At 37.3% G+C, this 20,832-nt stretch overlaps 1 non-coding gene across 1 annotated transcript; it reads left to right on the top strand.

Annotated features, from left to right (window-relative positions):
• The first annotated feature begins 10,103 nt into the window (after positions 1-10,103).
• Positions 10,104-10,207, top strand: LOC136321661 (U6 spliceosomal RNA). The gene has a single exon (XR_010728804.1). It is a non-coding gene; the product is annotated as a U6 spliceosomal RNA (small nuclear RNA).
• Positions 10,208-20,832: the final 10,625 nt, after the last annotated feature.

Raw genomic sequence — 20,832 nt, forward strand, 5'->3', positions numbered from 1 at the left:
AGGCTGATTCTCTACCACTGAGTGAACCGGCCAGGGCTTTTCTAGCTTCTTAAAGTGTGCCTGTAGTGCTATGAACTTCCCTCTCAGTCTGCTTTTGCTGTGTCCCCAAAATTTTGAGTTGTTGTATGCTCATTATCATTCATTTCTAGGAATATTTTATTTCTTTTTTGATCTCATTCTTAATCTACTCGTTATTTAACAACCTGCTATTTAGTTTCCATGTGTTTCAGAATTTTGAGCTTTTATGTTGTGGTTGATTTCTAGTTTCATGCCATTGTGATCAGAGAAAGTGCTCGATATGATTTTAATCTTCTTAAATTTGTTGACACCACTTTTGTGCCCTAACATGTGGTCTATCCTAAAGAATATACCATGAGCACTTGAAAAGAATGTATATTCTGCTGCTTTAGGGTGAAAGGTTCTAAAGATATCTATTAAATCGAGTTGATCTGGTGTGTCCTTTAAGTCTGCTGTTTCTTTGTTAATTTTCTTTCTTGAGGATCTATGTAGTGATGTTAGTGGGGTATTAAAATCCCCACTATTATAGTATTGCTGTTGATCTTGTCCTTTATATCCATCAAAGTCTGCTTTATATATTTAGGTGCTCCTATTTTAGGTGTGTAGATACTTATAATGGTTATATCTTTCTGTTGGATTGCTCCCTTTATCATTATGTAGTGGCCTTCTTTATCTCTTACTATAGTCTTTGTTTTAAAGTCTATTTTGTCTGATATAAGTGTTGCTACCCCAGCTTTTTTTCATTTCCATTTGCATGAATTGTTTTTCTGTTTTAAGGTGTGTCTCTTGTAGACAGCATATCTTATCCGTGCAGCTACCCTATGTCTTTTGATTGGATCATTTAATCCATTTACATTTAAGGTTATTATTGATATGTAGTTGTTTATTGCCATTTTATTCTTTAAAGCTGTATTCTTCTTTTGCTATATTCTTTTCCCACTTTGATCTGTTTACACCATGCCCCTTAACATTTCCTGTAGCATTAATTTGGTTGTAATGAATTCCTTGAGGTTTTTTTTTTTTTTTTTGGTCTGGAAAGCTTTTTATTTCTCTTTCAATTTTAAATGATAGCCTTGCTGGATAAAATATTCTTGGTTGTAGGTTCTTGTTCTGCATTACTTTGAATATTTCTTGCCATTCCCTTCTGGTCTCAAGTGTTTCTGTTGAGAAGTCTGATGTCATCCTTATGGAGGCTCCTTTGTAGGTGATGGCCTTTTTTTCTCTAGCAGCTTTTAATATTTTCTCTTTATCACTTAGCTTTGATATTTTAATTATGATGTGTCTTGGTGTAGGTTTTTTTGGGTTTCTCTTTAATGGAGTTCTCTGTGCTTCTTGAACTTGTAAGAGTTTCTCCCCCAGCTATGGCCGCCTCCAGCACTGACTGAGTCAGCTTTTCAGGTCGTTCCCTCTATTCCTCTTCCTGTCACTGTCTCTTTTTTTTCTTTTTGGAAGACAAGCGGTCCTTTCAACACACCTCAGTCCCTGTTCACCAGGCAAGTGGCTGTGAGCAGTATTTACTGCTCTTTTCCTTGGAGTGAGATCCCTTCTGGGCTCTCAGCCTCATCCCCCCCCCCATTCCTGTAAGCAGGGGAGATTCAGGCGCTCTCTGACAGGTTTGGTGTGGCTTCTTCTTTGCTCCTTGGTTTTTGAGAGCTGTTCTTGTAGTCTAGATTTGGTTTTCCATGCTGATTGTTTATAAATTAGTTTATAATCCAGTTTGGTGGTGTGAGCTGGGAGTCTGTGCATCTGCCTACTTCACTGCCAACTTCAGATCTCCCAAAAGCTCAATCATCAGTTTTTTGTTTCGACACCTTAGTTGTTCATTGATTGCCCTCTCATACATGCTTTGACCGTGGGCCTTCAGCAGACTGAGTAACCCCTTGCTTGAGCCAGTGACCTTGGGTCCAAGCTGGTGAGCTTTTTTTTTTTTTTTTGCTCAAACCAGATGAGCCCACGCTCAAGCTGGTGACCTCGGGTCTCAAACCTTGGTCCTCTGTATCCCATTTTGATGCTCTGTCCACTGCGCCACCACCTGATCAGGCAGTATCTTTTTGATGTATAGGATTTTTATTGATATCTCATCTTTCACTCTTGGTATTGGTAGTCTGTATTGTCTCCTTGAATTTTATTGATCAGTGTAGCTAAAGATTTTATTCTATTTAGCATAAAAATAATTTTTATTGACTTTATATTTTCTAATTTTTTAAAATTTTTTTCTTTGACTTGTTATTTATTTTAAAATGTTTTTACTTGCTAAATATTTGGAGATTATCTGGACATATCTGTCAAAACCCAGAGTTGATTACTATATCACTCTTCCCCAATCCCTCAAAGAGTCTGCCAATGACCTGTATCAGAATCTGCCTACATGTTTATTAAAAATGCATATTCCTGGCCCCCTTTTCTCCTAAAGTCTCATTAGTAATTGTATCAATCTCTTAATTGGTCTCCTGTCCAAATCATTTTAGACATATTTATTATATTAATCTTCCTAAAATGCATCTTCAATCATAGCATTACCTCATTCACACAACTTTCATGACTCACTGTGTTATTACAGGTCCTCTTAAAGCTTGCTTCATTCTCACCAACCTCTTATATTCCAACCAAACTTTATTACTTATAGCTCCAGTACACCTCCTGCTCTAACCACCTTAATATCCTTGCCTTTGCTCATTCAGCTGCTCAAATAACCTCTTTTATGCTATTTCCTATCTGAACATTGCCCTGTCCTCTTCCCTAGCACCCCATTTTTTGCATCACCCAACTGTGGATCTAGCTGCCACAGAATAGATATTAAATTGATTGCTCTGGCCCTTCTTTCCATAGTTGCAACTGTAACACTGGCAGTGTTTCCCCGACAATGATAAGTTCTAGTCTCAGCTAGCATACTAGCCACCAAATCAAGATCCCCCACAAATCAAGAGAGCTTAAAAGGCAGGAGTCTAGAAGCTGCTACTCCTTTTCTTCTCCCTTCACATGCAAAACATAGATTACCTAAAAGACAATGAGTAAAGGCCATGGAATCTAATTAAATAAGTAGCTTTCTATGGCTCTTAAATCATGGCTTTATTACCACTAACCCATAGCAACCTTCATGAAGAACTTAATATCTTCCTGCCCTGAAGTCCTGACCAGGGAGTGGCACAGTGGACAGAGCATCAGCCTGGGACACCGAAAACCTAGGTTCAAAATCCTGAAGTTGCTGGTTGAGTGTAGGCTCAACAGCTTTATAATAGGGTCACTGGCTTGAGCATGTGATTATAGACGTGACCCCATGGTCACTGGCTTGAGCCCAAAGGTTGCTGGCTTGAAGCCCAAGGTCGCTGGCTTGAGCAAGGGGTCACTGGCTTGGCTGAAGCCCTCCAGTCAAGGCACATATGAGAAAGCAATCAATGAACAACTAAGGTGCCACAGTTATGAATTGATGCTTCTCATCTCTATCCCTTCCTGTCTGCCTGTCTCTCTCTTTCTCTAAAACAATATAAAAATAAAATGAGAACAGAAATTCAAGTAAAGAGAAATGCAGAGGGTAAGAGCAATGACCTGTGTTCATATCATGAGACTCATAGGTATGAGTCCATTAGGGTTTTGGATATGGTATACTGTTTTAGAGTCAATGAACTTTGGTCCGAATCATATTATAGTTAATATGAGCTGACCAATAGAAACCAGAGAGAAGTTTCTCCAAAGATGGTTTGTAAGAGTTAAAGATATTCAAAAAGTTTGTACAAAACAAAAGTATAAATAAGATTTATATTTCTATTATAATGACTTTTATAAATCTGGAAATACAGCTCATACACGTGCATTTAATATTGAATATTCAAAAGCTCCTATTGTGGATGGGAATACAGATGAACTTCCTTAGGAAATACTATAGAAGGACAGAAGGTTAGAGTCAAAATTAAAAAAAAAAAAAAGAGCATGATGTTGTTTCTGGAACAGCAGATCAGAGGCTAATCTGGGAAACAGATCGGAGGTCATTTAGTAAACTTAGATAAGCTCTAAAGATTTGTATGTCAGTCATGTAATAACAATTTTTTGTTCTTTTGCAAATGTGAATGACTTAAAGAGTGCTTTTCCATTTTTTATGACTCATTTGTGAAAAAAGATATCTGTCTTAAGCCAAAAAAATTACAGTTCATTAGATCTTGATGAAAATGAAGTTCTAAAATTCAACAGGTTGATGTTCTAGGGGTTCCACCAGCCTCACAGAGCATCTGTTTCTTGAAACAAAGAGTATTAAGACTTGATTTGATTTATTCTCTCAACAAATATTTATTGACTGTCTACTATGTGTTTCACATGTGGTAGGAGAACATAGCATTGAACAAGATAGACATACCTTCTGTCTTTCTAGAATTTTAAATCTAGCAAGAAAGAAAACCATTAGATAAATAATGAGAAACACTTTAAAAATAAAATTGTGATAAGTACTACAAGGGAAAATAGGTCTGCCAGGCCATACCTAGTCAGAAGTTCTGCTATGAGAATGACAGTTAAGTTGTAGCTAAGAATAAGGAGTAAGCCAGGTGAATGGTGAGAGAGGTTAGGGAAGATCATCATGTTTTTATTCAAGAGAACAAATGCAAAGGCTCTGCATTAGAAAGGGATGCTTATCTTTGAGGGACTAGTATAAGGCCACTAGCTAAAGCATAGTAAGTACAAAGACGAGCGAGGTCAGATGAAGAATAATCTTTTGTACTCATCTATTTCCTTGTTTGAATTTTTTTTTTTACAGAAACAGAGAGAGAGAGAGTCAGAGAGAGGTATAGATAGGAACAAACAGACAGGAACGGAGAGAGATGAGAAGCATCAATCATCAGTTTTTCGTTGCCTTTGCAGCACCTTATTTGTTCATTGATTGCTTCCTCAAATGCGCCTTGACCACGGGCCTTCAGCAGACTGAGTAACCCCTTGCTCCAGCCAGCGACCGTGGGTCCAAACTGGTGAGCTTTTTGCTCAAACCAGATGAGCCCGCGCTCAAGCTGGCAACCTCAGGGTCTTGAACCTGGGTCCTTCCTCCACGTCCCAGTTTGACACTCTATCCACTGCACCACTGCCTGGTCAGGCTGAATTGTTTTTGAACACATTACTAAGAATACACTTACTGCTTTATGTGGTAGAAATATCTTTATTTTTCAGACCATGCAAATTACTGTCACAGCAACCTTCAGCATTTTGATTTCTCTTGTACCTTTGGTAATTTTTAAAGTATATTAACTAAACTAATGGTAGCTACTCAGTCAGAGACCCCAAAAGTTTGTTTCTTATTTGTACTATAGTTGTGCTTATTCCCCTGTGTTTTGTGACTGCACTCAAGTATCTCAACTCCTCAGAAAGTGTGTGCTAGAATCTCTGGACTCTGTTGTCTTAAGGTCTCAAGCAAGACTTTCACTTTAACACTCATATATATATATATTTGGACTTCTTAGTTAATATAAAGAAGACTGAAGAGTATGAAAGGCAGAGTTCAGCCTTTTGAGTATTTTTATACAAGATTAAATTAAAATACTAGAAAAACCCTTTCCAAACCTTAAAATTGTAAGATATTAGTGTTAATTGGTGTTTATTTACTATAACTACTTACTAGATTGGAAAGATTGTTTTTCATAATACAATATTTTATATATAAAATATAACAGGTTTAATTTGGGGGGGGCCTTTCTGTATTTAATATCTAGTCAAGACTTCATGGGTTTAAACTTGGCAAGGAAAATAAAAATCATTTTAAAAAACTAACATCACTTGAAACATTTTCCATAATTCTCCTTTTCTTTCTGTCCCTCTCCCAATTTTTTTGTTTCTATGGAAAAATAACAGAGAAACTATTTCAAGTAGTTATTTTAAAAGACAACGAAGAAGTTAAATGAAGTGAAACCTCTCTTTTGAAATACAGTAAATAACCACAATGGACATAATTCATATTCAAAAACTGCCTGTTTGTTATAAAGATAAAGAGCTAATATCTCCCCTCATTAGAAAGCAAAAACAATAACAACAATAAAACTTAGTCAAAGTATAGGAAAATATACAAAACTGTAAGAAAGAAAAGACTTACTTTCAGAGAGGCAGAAGATGAGATATGGTTAAAAATAGGAATTCCAAGAGGAAAAGGAAAATTCATGCAAGCAAATTTTACAGAGCAGGGAGTTTTTGTTTAAACAACCTTTGTTTTAGCAGTACCAACTTAACAGTCTGATATGAAATAATTAAGAATAAAAGTACTGAGGCAGAAAGATACAGTGTTGTACAGAATGTCATAACACAGAACTGTATGGCATGAGGGCAACATGGGATATCCTTCCTATTAGACTCTCTAGAAAGAAGATATTGATTTGATTTAGGAGTATAGACACTTTATTGTCATTATACCTTCAAAGGAAAGAGGAGGAAGTAGATTTGGGCAGAAGAAGCTGTCAGACCATAATGGAGACCTCACAAAAGCTCTGTCAGTTCAGTGGGTATCTCTGAAGCAAAAATTATTCAAAGCTACGCCCTGTACTACCAATAGCATCACTTTGGTTAGCCATTGATTGGCTGGGGGCCACATTGAGAACTTGACCTCTCCTGAACTCTTCCCTGCTAGGTAGTAGATCTTTTTGAAAGAAGATTTGAGCAGCACACTTCAGCGTCTGCCCTATGGACACAAGAAGAGCTGCAGAGTTTGGACACCTTGGAAAGAGAAAGCAGAACAGAGATCAATTTTCTGACTACATTCATTTGTAGATGTGTCACCTACATTTTTTGAGTCACAGTAGTCTGGACTTAAGAAAAATATTACAAAAATAACAATTAAGGGGAAAAAAGTTATCTGTAATCTTTGTGTGTGTTATATACTGTTGAGTTGGCTCTGATTCCTGGAGACCTTATAAAGATGAATGATGTTCACAATGTCTTGCTCTCAATAGCCCTACTCAGTTCCTGTAGTTCATGGCTTCTTTTATGAAGTAAACCTAGCTCATATTTTGTCTTCTTCTTTCCCTACCCCCTTCTATTTTCCCCCAAATTATTATTTTTTCCAATCAACCCTGCCTTCCTTCTCATGATGTGCCCAAAGTAGGACAGCTTTAGTTTTGTCTTTTTTGCCTCCAGCAATGTTTCAGGCTTAATTTGCTCTTGGACCCACTTATTCACCCTTCTGGTCGTTCAGAGTATCCATAGAGCTCTCCTCTAACACTGTATTTCAATATATCATTTTTTTTCTACTAGTCTTCTTTACTGTCCAACTTCCACATCGGTTCATAGTAATTGGGAATACAAGGCTGTGGATGATTTTATCCTTGGTTTCCAATGGCAGACCTCTGTTCCTAACCTTTTCTAATTTTTTCATTTCTGCCCTTCTGAGTATCAGCCTCTAGTTGACTTCTTTTTTTTTTTGATATTACCAAAGTTAGAAGTGGGGAGGCAGTCAGACAGACTCCTATATGCACCTGACCGGGATCCATCCGGCATGCCCACCAGTGGGTGATGCTCTGCCCATCTGGGGTGTTGCTCCTTTGCTACCAGAGCCATTCTAGCACCTGAGGTGGAGGCCATGGAGCCGTCCTCAGTGCCTGGGTTAACTTTGCTCAAATGGAGCCTTGGTTGCAGGAGGGCAAGAGAAAGACAGAGAGAAAGGAGAGGGGAGATGGTGGAGAAGCAGATGGGCGCTTCTCCTGTGTGCCCTGGCCGGGAATTGAACCTGGAACTTCCACACACTGGGCTGATGCTCTACTGCTGAGCCAAATGGCCAAGGCCTCTACTTAACTTATTGAACTGATGACTAAACCAAGGTAAGCTAAAGTTTTTTTTAAACAATTTCAATACCTTCATTGTCTATATTAAAATTGTGTATTTCTTCTGTAGTCATAATTTTTGTCTTTTTTTTTTCCCCGGGCTGGGTCAGGATTTTTGTCTTTTCGATGTTCAAATGTAGTCTTGCTTTGTCACTTTCTTCTTTCACTTTCATCAGAAGTCATTTCAAATCTATGCTACTTTTTGCCAGGTAGATGGTATCATATGTACATCTTAAGTTGTTGATATTTCTTCCATCAGTTTTCACTAATCTTTCCTCTGAGTCTAGCCCACTTTTTGAATGATATATTTATTCTGCATACAGATTAAACAAATTGGGAGATAAAATGTACCCTTGTCTGACACCTGTGTCTAGAGGAAACCATTTTGTGTCTCTATTCTGTCCTGACAGTGGCTTCCTGTCCACAATACAGGTTATTTGTCAGGATGATCAAGTGCTGAGGCATGCCCTTTCTTTCAAAGTAACCAATAGCTTCTCATGGTCAACATCAAGGTTTTGTTGTAGTCTATAAAATATATACTAACCTTCACTCAAATTTCTTCGAAGCACTCCAGTATTCAGTGGATGTTTGCAATTAGATCTTGAATGTCTCTTCCTTCTCTGAATCTAACTCAAGCATCCAGCATTTTTTATTCCATATAAGGTAGAAGCCTTTGTTGTATCACCTTGAATATTATTTTAATTGCATGGGAAATTAGAGCAGTACTGCATTCTTTGGGACCTTCTTTCTTGAAGATTTCGATTTTCTAGTCTGTAGACCATTGTTTTATATGCCATAGATGTTGACATATTTTTGTTAGAATTAGACAGATTCCTTTTCTGTGGCTTTAAATAATTCTATTAGTATCTTATCTACCCCTGGTGGTTTATCTCTTCCCAAATTTTCAGGGAAACTTTCGCTTCACTTTCTAGAATTACACAGTCTTCCTCATAGGAATATTCTTGAAAAGTATCTGCCTTCCTTTTGTTTCTTCTTTATAGATTTTCAGTATACTGTTTACACCTCTCCCTTATTTTCTCCTATGCAGATAATGTACTTCTTTGTTAGATGTTAAGCTTTCCTAGTCTAGGTTTGAATTCCCCTTTTATTTCTTGAATCTTCTAGTAGAGATCTCTTATTTTTCCTTTCTGTTGTTGTTTTCTCATATGTCCTTGCATTAGCTATTGTAATGGTTCTTTTTTTAAAAAAATTTTTTTCTCATCTTTTTTTTAAATTTTCTTATTTATTTTTTTGAATTATGTTTATTTATTTATTCATTTTAGAGAAGAGAGATGAAGAGAGAAACAGAGACAGAGACAGAGAGAGAAGGGGGGAGGAGCAGCAAGCATCAACTCCCATATGTGCCTTGACTGGGTAAGCCCAGGGTTTTGAACCAGTTTTAAATAATTCTATTAGTATCTTATCTACCCCTGGTGGTTATCTCTTCCCAAATTTTCAGGGAAACTTTCGCTTCACTTTCTAGAATTACACAGTCTTCCTCATAGGAATATTCTTGAAAAGTATCTGCAACCTCAGTGTTCCAGGTCGACACTTTATCCACTGTGCCACCACAGGTCAGGCCTTAAAGATATATATTTTTTTATTATTTATTCATTTTAGAGAGGAGAGAGAAGGGGAGAGGAGCTGGAAGCATCAACTCCCATATGTGCCTTGACCAGGCAAGCCCAGGGTTTCGAACCGGTGACTTCAGCATTTCCAGGTCGACACTTTATCCCCTGCGCCACCTGTAATAGTTCTTTTTATTTCGACATGATAGTCATTGAAAAACTACGTTCAGAATCTAACCCTTACTTTTGCCCCTCACTTGTTTTTAACAATTTTCAGTGTTGTTTTTTTTTGTCATCCATCTTACTTTTTCTTTTCTGCATTGTCCTTTTATATTCCTTTTTAATAATATCTGGAGTTTCAGTCCACAGTTCTTCTGGTTCTTGGTCAATTAAGTTTAATAGTGCAAGTCTATGTTTTATTTGGACTTTAAATCCATCAGGAATGTTATTATGTTATAATCTGGCACTATAATTCTATTAGTGTTCTTCAGCTTTATTCTAATGTTTGATATAACAATTCGTAATCAGTACCACAATCTACTCCTGGTCTTGTTTTGGCAGAGAGAATATAGCTTCTCCATCTCCTGCTTCCAGTTACATAGTTTATTTAATTTCTTTATTGGCCATCTGGTTATTTCCATGTATACAATCATCTGTTCAGTTGTTTAAAGTATGTGTTTATGATAGACAAGTTGTTGGCTTACTCCTACTTGCTCCTCAAAAAATATTACACCCAGTGCTTACTTCAGCAGCACATATACTAAAATTGAAATGGTACGAAGATAAGCATGGCCCCTGCACAAGGATGACATGCAAATTCATGAAGGGGTTCATAAATTAAAAGAAAATAAATATAATCTCAGATCCTTCCAAATAAATTTAAGAATATCCAGTGTTAGGCTTGACCAGGTGGTGGCGCAGTGGATAGAGCATCGGACTGGGATGCAGAAGACCCAGGTTCGAGACCCCGAGGTCGCCAGCTTGAGTGTGGGCTCATCTGGTTTGAGCAAAAGAATATCCAGTGTTTCACACAAGTTCTCTTTGCATTCTGTTGACTACTATGGGTAAACCTCCTGTTATGTTAGGTTTGTGCTCCTGATTCAGATCACTGTGAAAATGTGTCTAAATGTTCAGAGTGACAGTTAGTCATTGTTACCACTGACTGTATAACTGCTCAGACATTCCCTTACAGGCAGGACCACTGATGATGCCAAGTAGCCCAAGACAGGATTCTTATCTCCAGTCAGGGGTTCTGATGTTTCATATGAAGACACTAGAATACACTGAAGGAAGTACTTTATCATTACCCATACCATCAATGCAGATTCTGTCCCCGTGTCATGTCACCACATCCAGGAGGACTCAGTGTCTCTTGAGATTGTGCTTATTTTTCATTTCAGGTTCTTTGCTCTGAGACGGAGAATAGCTATACTGATTGATAATCTAAGTGGCAAATGCAAATACACTCCCCTCTAACAATAACATATTGGACTTGACCAAACTTTTGTAATTCTACCTCCTCCTTAGAGATGGAAGAAATTATTTCTTCATAGAAAAACAGACCCTGCTATGCTGCCCACTTTGTCTTCTAACCTAATGCAGATATCCTTCTGTCCTAGGATGTAAGCTGAGACCCTTGCTATATTTGCTTAAGAGTTGTCTCCAATTTCTAGTGGATGGGAAACTAATATCAACTATTTAGAAACTAAGTAGTTGATAATTTTTATAGTATAATCTCTGAATATAATTAATCTACATCATAAGTGTGAATAAAGATATTCTCAACAAAACCATCTTTTGTCTTTCTAAAGAGTTTTACAAAAAGTGTTTACACTCTTCTTGACAGAATGGTGTGCTCCATGTGCCCACAATTGTTATAAGCCTGTTGGCCAAACTGGGTAGAGTCATCATGCAACAATCCTCATAAATAGTCTTGAATTTTCTATTTGATTTTTCTATATGTTATACTAATATCAACCTATGTATTCAGTACAGATACTTGCATTTGAGGAAATCAAAATAACGTTTAATATTTTGGAACTATAGCTTGAAGAGTTTGGTATCAATCCTACAGTTTGCATTTGAATTGTTTATCAAAAGCTTTCTTTGCTGGAAGTCTGACTGCTTCTTGGACAGCTTTATTTTTATAATGAGGGCATGTTAGGCAGGATAGTATTATAACAGTATGTTTCAGAAAGTACTAAAGAAGAAAATAAGACCTCCAGGCTTTAGTCTTAGTTTTTTTCCTACATTCAGCATTTGGGATTTTTTAGTTTTGTGAGATAGAAGAAAAACTGAAGAAGGTGGCATGTTAATTGTCTCTCCAGCTACCTCAGAAACCTCATATTATTTTCTAAGGAAAGAGTATAAAAGAAAGAATTTTCTACCAATTATTTTCACGCTACAGAAATAAAAGACATTTGTAGCCATAGAGCATAGAAATTCGCTCACCCCTCTTCTGGTTAGAGTGGTGACATGTTCTTCCTGTTTATCCCTCTTGAGGATAACAACTTTTCCACACTTCAGTTCCTGGAACTCTTTGATGTCATAGCGTTCTCTGTATCTTTTCTCCAACCTTTCTCAATCACTGATCTTAACAATTAGAGGCCATTTAGGGTTCACTCAAGGACTGCTGGGGTCCCAACAGAGACTGAAAGGGCAAGAAGCTTACTTTCAGTCCAAATTTGAAGTTCTTCCCACACAAAAATCATCTGAGAGGGAGCATAGACATAAAATCCAAAATTGAAGGATTACATAAGCAGAAAACCAAAATAGGAGTAAGAAGAGCCCTTTTGCTGACATAGCCCAAGGACTTGAACCAAACTTGCGTGCAAACACGTGCAGCTGTAGAAGGTGCTATGGGAGAAATGTGGAGAGGCAATTTGATCAGCTAACTCACCCGGACTGGATTTTAAACCTTGCACAGAACAGGAGATTAGGACTTGGGACTGAAACCTTGCTTAAAGGCCTTTCAAGGAGCAGTTGTTTCCATCATGTAAGGAGGAACTAAGAAGGAAAAAAGGTGGTTCAGCGGCCCAGGGAGCTGACACACAAACTCATCTTGGCTTGTACTTTGGGTGAAAACAGTTGTTAAATGAGCAATCAGCTCCTTTGGCCTGAAACTTTTCAGAAAAGAAACCCATGTGGTATCAGAGAATCCCCAAACTGAGAACCAAACATAAATATTGGTCCTCAGCCAGTTACCTACTTAAGTGCCTGGCAGGGTTGAATGCAAAATTGTCCTACAGAGATGGTAGTGAATAATGTCGTTGTCTGTGCTTCACCCAGATCCCTGGGTCTATTTCTACTTCTCCTTGGTGGGTGGAAGGCCATCTTTGGTGTGCTTGCCCTTCCAACATCTACTAAGCCTCGTTTTATTTTAATTTTTTCCCCAGAAAACTGCCCTCCACGGCACAGTTATAACGCTGCAGCATAACTTTTAAACTCCAGAGTCACATGCAGAATCATCCCAAGATCATTTTCGGTGAGACTTTGCCTGAAATCACACCGGTGTTTGAATTTCTCTTCTCCATCCTGTTTCCCCCAACCTTTTGCCAGTTTCCCTGGAACACTTCCTGCATACGCACTACCCCTGAACCTTCATCTTAATGTCCCGTTCTAAGGAACGTGACCCACACACTCCCATGGGATTCTCTCAGGAAAATAAACAAGCACCTCTAAAGACAAACTCTCTAGAAAAAAATTACAACACATACAAGAGAAAAAAAGTCTGTCTGAGACAGAGTCTGCAGACACGATAACAGAAGAATTTGTGCTACTAAGCACTTTGTGTCATAGAAAAACAACTTAACACAGCATGTAAACTATCCAGGATACAGGTGCAGATAATTTTAAAAAGTATGACAGTGAGTTTAGGAGATACAGGGAAACAATGAGACATTTCTCCATAGGTCTAAGAGTGGTTCCTGAGGAGAAAATAAAGAATGGTAGAGAAACATTACCTAAAGCAGTAATGTTTGATTAGTTTACAAATGTCATGAAAGAAAGGGAACAATACAATCCCTATATAAGATAAATAAAAAGTAACTGCATTTGAAACAGACACTGCACAACACAAAAGCAGAGAGAACACCTGAGAAGTAACCGGATAGAAAAGACAGATTAGCCCTGGCCAGCAGGCTCAGTGGTAGAGCGTCAGCCCAGCGTATGGAAGTCCTGGTTTGATTCCCAGTCAGGACACACAGGAGAAGCGCCCATCTGCTTCTCCACCCTTCCCCTTCTCCTTCCTCTGTCTTTCTCTCTTCCCCTCCCGCAGCCAAGGCTCCACTGGAGCAAAGTTGGCCTGGGCACTGAGGATGGTTCCATGGCTTCCACCTCAGGTGCTAGAATGGCTCTGGATGCAAGGGAGCAACGCCCCAGATGGGCAGAGCATCACCCCCTGGTGGGCATGCCTGGTGGATCTCAGTCGGGAGCACGCAAGAGTCTGTCTGACTGCCTCCCCGCTTATAACTTCAGAAAAATATAAAAAAATAAAAGGCAAATTAGCTCTAAAGAAACAATAATGAGACTATCAGGAATATATAGTATACTCAATAGCAGCAACTGAGGCCAGAAGTGAAAAATGTCAACATAAACCAAAATAAACTAAAATACAGGTATCCCTTGCATTTTGAAGTTTGCTTCCTAACACTTTGTTTTTACAAAGATCTACATTAGTACCTGTTTCCATTAACCAAAAAAAATCCAAAGAGGATTTTCATGAAAAAAGGTGAGAAGCAAAACCAGAGTTATGTGTCTTAAGGTAATTGCTTTTTTGCATAAGGCCATTTCTGTTTATAAAAGCTTTCAGAGGCACAGTACACTTTCAGACATCAGAGGAAATCTGTATTGCTAAGGAAAGAGGAAAATAAAGACATTTATATACAGCAAACTGAGATTCTATTATATAATTAATAGATTTTTCACTAAAGAAAAAAATGACTTCAGGAGGAATGTCTGAGATACAAAAAACAGTATGGAATGAAAAAGAAGAAAGAAGAAGAAAGAAGAAAAAAGAAGAAGAAGAAGAAGAAGAAGAAGAAGAAGAAGAAGGAGGAGGAGGAGGAGGAGGAGGAGGAGGAGGAGGAGGAGGAGAAAAAGACAAAGAAGAAGAGGAAGAGGAGGAAGAGGAGGAGGGGAAGAAGAAGATAGAAGAAAAATAAGAAGGAGGAGGAGGAGGAGAAGGAGAGGAAGAGAAGAAGAGGGGGAAGAAGGAGGAGGAGGGGAGGAGGAAGGAGGAGGAGGAGGAGGAGAAGAAGAAGAAGATAGAAGAAAAATAAGAAGAAGGAAGAGGAGGAGGAGGGAAGGAGGAAGATGAGGAGAAGGGGAGGAAGAGAAGAGGAAGGGGAAGAGGAGAATAAAGAGAAAGAAAAGAAACAGGGTAAACATATATGCGTCCAGCTAAATTAGCATAGACTCTGAGACTTACCATCCCCACACTAAAACAATGAGTTTGAGGCAGTGAAGGCTTCAAAGAAAGATGAATTTTAGAAAAAATAACCTGTGAGTAGAACACAAGGAGATCAGAGTTAGTGCATTCTAGTAAGGTGACATAATCTGAGAGGAGAGTAAAGACACTAGTTATCTTTACATTTTCTCTGTCATCTATGAGCACTGTGGATTTATCTACTTAAAGAATAGAAAGGAAACATTCTTGCCATACAATAATAAAAGGAAATTTTGAAGAAACATGATTTATTCAAAAGGAAGAAAGAAGAAAGGACACAAAGTGAAATATAGGAAGTAGAAAACCAGATGATATGTTGCCCTCTAACATGACCCTATCAGTATCAGACATAATAGACATTTGGCTGAGAAGAAGCATTGTGATACTTTAAAATAATTGTTATAAAAGTAGCAATTTGTAAGGAAGCTATATCAATTCTAAACTTGTATATGCACTTAAGGACTTATATAAAATATGATAATATGAAAAAAACAGAACTGACATAATTTATAAGGAAAAGGTGACAAGTCTACAATTATAATCATTAACTTTAGAACTGATGTTAATTTTGGAAATTTCCAAATATATAGGTGATTTGAATAACACAGTTAACACACTTGATATAATACACACATATGGATACTTGCATCTAAAGATTTTTAAAAACAATTATTTTTAAGCACACAGGGAACATTTACAAAGTTAGACATCATATTAGGCTACAAAGCAAGTCTCAAAAAATACCACAGAAGACCCATATTTAATTACCACAACATAATTAAAAACAAGATAGCCAACAGCCCATATAATTGACAATTTAAAAACGTACTTCTTAAAAATAAAATTGTCATTACTTGAAGAAATTTAAGTTGAGATAAAAACAGTTTATATAATATGAGAATGCTACATATTAAAATTTATGAGATAAAGTTAAAGCAATACTTAAATGAATTTTGTAAGATGATGTTCATATATTAGCTAGGTGAGGTAAAATTAGTAAAAAAAAAGAGTAAATTAAGCATTAAAATCAAGAAGTTTATTTATTTTAATAAAACAAATAAAGCCAAAGAAAGTAGAATAAAAGAAATAATAAAGATAGGAGTAGAAAACAATGACAACATGATAAAAAATAAACTTAATAGGGTGAATCCATAAATTATAAAACATTCTGATAATTTATGAGGAAAGTATGTGCAAGTTTCCATCCTACTTCAATGTCAGTGTATATGGTGATCATTTGTTTTAACACAAGATGGTAACTTTAAATCCATGTTTTGCCATTTAATTTTAAAAGTAAAGCATGTTTCTACTTTGTTTGAATAAAAAAACCTGTTTAGTTTTAATTATTTATTTTTATAAACTCAATTTTTATTAACATGATATTTTATGATTACATAGGCTATATGATTGGTAAAAGGACATTTTAATAATAATCAACTTTATATCATACTTTCTATAAACATAAACATTGAAATAAATGTATGTCAAGCATACACCTATTATGTACAAACTTAAAATGTATTTTTCCTTGGTTGTTGTTAAGTTTATGAGCCTATTGGAGTCTGGGTGGTGAATTTTTTTATATCATCATTGTATCTGACATGTAATGAAATGTTTCTTATATTCAAGGCGCTGTTCTAACTTATTTCGTTTTCTCAAAAAACCTTGCTACAGGCACAAGTACTCTGGTCAAATAGCTCACGAATGGAGTAGCCAGGGTTCACATGCAGTAGTTTGGCTTATAGCCTGTAAAACATGACTCCATGCTAACTCAGTCTTTCCTGAGGAATTTCATTTCTCCCACTGAGTTTTCTCCCCTAATCCTTTCATGAAAACATGCAGCTTTAAATCATCATCTCCATGTCCCTGATTTTCCTCTCTCCTCCTCCGTTCCTGTTTCTCACAGTCTTCTGCTGCTGATATCTTCCAGCCTGGCCCCTGGGATGGGAGCTTCTGGTCAAAGACAAAGTCATAGTCAGATGTTTCCAGATGAATGGGAGGGTGTCCCTGTCTTCAGTTAGATCCACTCTGATGTCAATCGTCTCTACTGATGTGGGTGTCTCTATGTAGGTGGCATGGGGGGTTTCTTAACCAATGTGCAGCTTCCACAGACCCTCGCTATGGTGCACACACCCTTTTGGGTGTACATTCTGCTGCACATCAGTCTAAGTGGCTCCTATGCCTCTGCTCAATGCTTTTCTCTCTCATGGGGGATCCAGAGCACCAGCTTCCATGCTCCCTAGGAACAGGGATATAGTCACCCTCTTCCTTCCTTGTCATAAGCACACTGTGATATTCGCATGCCCTGCTGGCCTCCTGCTTCAGTGAATCTCTTGCCTTCAGAAATTTCCAGATGAAAAGTGAATGGTAATCTCCCAATTTATAGAACCCCACAAGTTTCAGAGTATGCAAGTCTAATGCCTCCTCCAATTTGGGGACGAGGACTAATTAAATGTTCCAGGAACTGTACTCATAGAAGATGACCACTTTTTTCTTTTCATTCAGGGTTCTGTGCGAAACCACCACTTTGTAAACCCAATAGTAGAGTGTACCATAATTTAAAAGTAGAGAGCAGGAGACTTCCTTTGTGAGTAAAAGGTGAGCCCATAGTGTCTTATTCTCATATGTGAGTTTAGCAAGTTCTACATACCAGTCAGTAGTGCTAGAGGATTACTGGAAAGGATCTGAGTTGGTATATCATATCCTCATGTCCACATCAATGCATTCATGTTACAAAACCACAGAAAGGGACCCTGGCCGGTTGGCCCAGTGGTAAACTGTTGGCCCTGGCATGTGTAAATTCTGAGTTCAATTCCCAATCAAGGCACACAGGAGAAATGACCATCTGCTTCTTCACCCTTACCCCACACCTCCCCTTCTCTCTCTATCCCTCTTTCTCTTTCTCTCTCTCTTCCCCTCCTGCAGCCATGGCTTGATTGGTTAGAGCAGGGGTTGGGAACCTATGGCTCATGAGCCAGATGTGGCTCTTTTGATGGCTGCATCTGGCTTGCAGACAAATCTTTAATAAAAAAAATAATAACGTTAAAAATATAAAACATTCTCATGTATTACAATCCATTCATTTCCTATCCCTCATTTTCATGGTTGTGGGTGGCTGGAGCCAATCATAGCTGTCCTCTGGGACAACACCAAATTTTTATTGGATAATGTGCAATGTACACAGGTCGTTGTATGGCTCTCACAGAATTACATTTTAAAATATGTGGTGTTCATGGCTCTCTTAGCCAAAAAGGTTCCCAACCCCTGGGTTAAAGCAAGTTGGCCCTGGACCCTAAGGATGGCTCTGTGGCCTCAACTCAGGTGCTAAAATAACTCAGTTGCTGAGCAACAGAGCAATGACTTCAGATGTGCAGAGCATTCTCTCCCGCCAGGGGCCTTGTGGAATGAGGGGTGGATCTTGACCTGAGAGCATATGGGAATCTGTCTCTCTGTCTCTCCACCTTTCACTTAATAATAATAATAATAATAATAATAATAAATTTTAAAAAAACAGAAAGAAACATCAATAGCACTTACATTAGCATAAGGAATTACAGAGATTTTGTAGGGTATTAATGACTTCTGATAATAAACACATCCTATTTATACACTCAGCTCAAATAAATTAACATTAAAACCATCACTTTTAAAAGTTAAGAACACTAGGAACTAAGCTTTCTCTTTGGGTAATATGATATATAACTTACTTTTGAGAGAATAAGTTTTTTAGTAAATCTCAAATGCCAAAAATTACAATTTTTTTCTTTCTTGTCTTTATAGAAGTTGCCCACCATCACAGACTGTTAGACAAACCACTATTTCCCAGCCATTGTTTTTTAAAATGTTGTAATTTTTAATATTCCTAAAATTAATGTAAAGCTCAAATTTTCACAGCTTTTTGTTCTTTAGAGTTGTGCCCTTTAGCACTGACTAAAGAGACTAAATGTTTATGAGACAATGTAAGCATTTTGTTAATTTAACTAATAGAAAAGGTAATTTCAGAAAGAATAGTGTGTGTGTGTGTGTGTGTGTGTGTGTGTGTTAATGTCACTGACTTATGGAAACCCTATGAATGACTGATATTCATCCCCAACAAACCAGCTCAGCTCATGCCTACAACTTCTTTTATGGAGTCTATCTCATATTCACTCTTCCTCTTTCCTGATACCTCCTATCCTTCCCAGCCTTATCGTTATTTCTGTTGAATCCTGTTTTCTCTTAATTTGCTTGAAGTTGCATAGCTTCAATTTTGTCTGTCTTCAGGCTTAATTTTCTCTAGAACCCACTTGTTCATCTTTCCGACAGTTTAGGGTATTTGTAGAGCTCTTCTCTAACACTGTATTTCAAATGAACCAATTCTTTTATTACCTTCCTTCATTATCTTCTAGCATTTATATTTGTATTTCTGCAAATCAGGAATAGGGTCGTATTAATCACCACATATACAACAGTGAATATAGCATTGACTCCTAACAAATATCTTTTGACCCAAACTGTCAAGAGAATCCATAAAATGGAAAAAAGTTTTTAAGACTTTCTTCATTTAAGATTTTTAATACTGGTACCTACACTTTTAGAAACATCTTACTATTAATCTACATTATTTAACTAATATGAAAACAGTGGAATAATTCTTTTTAGATAATTTTACATTTTCCAAGAATGATTCAGATACACTTAGAAAGAAGCAACTTAGCAGTTTCCAATTTAGCAGTGATTCTGACTGTCGGCTATTGTGCCCCATAGACTTGAGCAATTCATCTGCATTTCACAAGCTACAGCTACAGAACTTCCATGAATCTCCCGATCCTTCAGGGTTGGTGAAAACTCTTAGCAAAGCCTACTTGACCCAATGAGACCTACCCACTGAGGTTCTTATGTATTCTTTTTTCAACAGTCAGCCATTTACTTCAAGTGTTACTTCTACCTCTCTTCCCCAACTCCCCGAAAATCTATGCAGCTCCATCCTCAACTTGACCATACTTTGTTCATTACCTGTCAGGCTGTTGGCTAGACTCTCTACAACTCTCACTTTAGATTTGGAGGAAGGACTTCCCAACAGAAGGAACAGCGATTGTAAGGGACATATCAAGTTTTTGGCACAGGAGGTCATAGACTACTCAATACTTTAAAAGATACCTATACACTTGAAAAAGCATTTTATTGCTTTTATAATTCAATCTACAGAAAGTAAAGCTTGAAAAGATCATTTTGGTGGTGGGAAAACAGGTAACCCAGTGACCTTCAGCCATGCCCAAGGGTGACATGTCAGATTCTCTGGAAGTACAGTGGTCATGAAATGTTTATAAAAAGGAGCATTGGTTTTCAACAGTTGAAAAATATGAGTTTAGTTTAGAGATGCTTTTCTTAAGAGTTATGGGAGTTTAAGTCTAAGACCTTATTAAAGTCTCAGAGTGGTAGCTCAAATTATATAATCTGACTATAAAATAGTAATCTCAAAATAACTCACTGTTTTTAGGGTTATTCCACAAACATTGTGAAGTGTATATATAACCCCTTTCTTTTCCATCTTTATTTCTTTCATTCCACAGACTTTCCTAGAATTTGTTCTGCTCCTATCATTTGGTTTTTGACTTTTCTGGCAAAACCCAGAAAAACCTATTTGGGAAAGTTAGAACTTTCCTCAGAGGGTGAAGGAGAAGAGGCAACTTGCCAGATAGAATTAGTACCTCTTAAGTAGGCAAAAGTAAGAAGAGAGAGGAAGAACTCTCGTGTATTAAAATGCTTTACCTATCACATTAATGTTGTGTTAGTCACACAGTATACAACACAATAAAGCAAAATGTGAGTGTAATAAGGATTTTTCTCTTTCAGGCTTATAGTCTATCTAGAAGAATTAGCTAAGATTATCCTTTGTGTTAAATAACAAAAATTTTTTAAAATTGTGAAAGTGCAGATATTTAGGAAGGGCATACTTCTCTATACCTGGATATCTTTATAGACAGTTTATACTTTATCAGATGTGCTTCCTGGACTGCAAGTTTAACTATCATATTAA

This window comes from Saccopteryx bilineata, chromosome 1 (genome assembly GCF_036850765.1).
Source record: "Saccopteryx bilineata isolate mSacBil1 chromosome 1, mSacBil1_pri_phased_curated, whole genome shotgun sequence".
Lineage (NCBI taxonomy): Eukaryota > Metazoa > Chordata > Mammalia > Chiroptera > Emballonuridae > Saccopteryx > Saccopteryx bilineata.